The 1,872-nt window shown below is 48.2% G+C and overlaps 1 long non-coding RNA gene across 1 annotated transcript; it reads left to right on the top strand.

Moving 5' to 3' along the window:
• On the top strand, positions 1 to 1,594 carry LOC113482332. The gene is made up of 3 exons (XR_003398827.1): positions 1 to 37; positions 682 to 783; positions 883 to 1,594. It is a non-coding gene; the product is annotated as an uncharacterized LOC113482332 (long non-coding RNA).
• Positions 1,595 to 1,872: the final 278 nt, after the last annotated feature.

Below are 1,872 nucleotides of genomic sequence, written 5' to 3'. Positions count from 1 at the left end.
CATCTGCACCTTCTGCCTCAGCGACCAGCGGCAGCGGGTAAGGGCCGGCGCCACGACACCCCTCCCTGAGCGCGGGCACCGGCACCGGGGCGGGCGGAGCGGGAGCCGGGCTCGGCTCAACAGCTTAGCGAGGCGATAGAGCGGGCCCCTCGGGTCCTGCTGGCAGGATAAGCAAGGCTACGTGCCCAGGAGCGACCCTTCCCCAGGACAAGTCTGCGTGCGCGGGGGCAGCCTCACAGTGCGGGCATTAGATTCCCTGGAAATAAGCAGGTATTTAACACACGCGTTAGAGTCCCTGGAAATAAGCAGGTGTTTTAACATATGTGTTAGATTCCCTGGAAATAAGCAGGTGTTTTAACATATGTGTTAGATTCCCTGGAAATAAGCAGGTGTTTAACATACGTGTTAGATTCCCTGGAAATAAGCAGGTGTTTTAACGTATGTGTTAGATTCACTGGAAAGAAGCAGGTACTTCTTGGGAATTACATAAATATTCAAGTTTTTAATGTATAGAAGGAGTGTGCTTTTTTCCTCAGTGTGCATGTCAGAAGGAGGAATCCACCGCTCACCCAGCGCCGCAATAAACCACCTGTCGGCTTTCTAAACTATCATTTGCTTTGGAGAGTGTCCTTGGTTACGATTATTAGTAATGCTAACCTGTGGGTTTTGTCTCTTGGACAGCACCGAGAAGGAGAGAAGCCACGCTCTGGTCCAGCCTTAAGCGGACACTGAACAAGCTGAGAATCTCGCGCCAGTCTTGCCCTGGTTGTACAACTGCTCTGGGTAACCTCCCTGCCCTCACGCTCTATGTTTACATTTAAATAACACAGTCCTAAAAGAGTTACTTTTTAAGCCAACGCGTTTTGTTTCACATTGTGACAGGTTTATTCAGGGTCTTTTGCAACTGAAACTGAACGCTGTTGAGACAGTTGCACCTGGTGCGGCAGCTATTTTAGGGTGAGAAACGTTAAACCTCAGCGGCCAAGCCTGATCCTGATGTCTCCTAAACCTGTGTCACATGATGAAACTTGAACTTCCAAACGCACAGTGACTCCTGTCAAGGGAAGCTGTCATGAACACGTCGTGCTGTACGCCTTCAGCCCAGCCTGGGCTGCACGCAGCACTGCCGCCCACCCCTCCAGCTGCACCCTAATTCTTGGGGTGGGGGGCTGATACCGACAGCTGACATGCTCGAGAGGTTTGAACGATGCTGGGAGATTATTTTAAGGTGTTCACAGAAAGTCGGAAAACTTCCAGTGAAAGCAGCACCGTTCCTGTGCTACAGGCAGAGCAGCACATGGACACGGGCCGTAGCCAGGACAGGAGAGGAAAGTGGAGAAGCGTTGTGTAAGCGATGCTCTTTTCTTATTAACGGCGCGAGTCGTGCCAGTCCTTTAAATAGCATGGGATATTCCTAAAGCTGTCTGGCAAGCACGGAGTAGGGAGGGTTTCCTAAGAGCTCTCTACATTTACCCATCACCCAGGTCATTCCCAAATTGTGCCTGTACATCACTGATGTCCACTTACCTCCCCTCCATTTATTAACCTGTATATTTTTTTTTTTTAAGTCTAAAAAGCAAATATGCATGTTATGTTTTCAGTTTTGGGCATTAGTGAAGCAACAGGCTAAAATCTTAAACCCCAGTAGTGGTGGATGTAAAAAACCCATATAGATAATTGAATTTTGCAATGTCTTCTATAGTTACTTATAATATATTTAATTAGGCCTTAATTAATCTTAACTTGTTACTTTGGGAGGCACTCTGTGTTCTTTGAAAGCTTGATAACTGGACCACTCTAGAAGTGCTGCAAAGACTCCTTGTCTCTTTTTTCCTGCCCTGATGCCATCTGTTCAGTTCTCCTGGCCAGCCT

The sequence above is a fragment of the Athene cunicularia genome, assembly GCF_003259725.1.
Source record: "Athene cunicularia isolate RWA chromosome 7 unlocalized genomic scaffold, athCun1 chr7_part1, whole genome shotgun sequence".
Lineage (NCBI taxonomy): Eukaryota > Metazoa > Chordata > Aves > Strigiformes > Strigidae > Athene > Athene cunicularia.
This window is presented reverse-complemented; position numbering and strand designations above follow the sequence as displayed.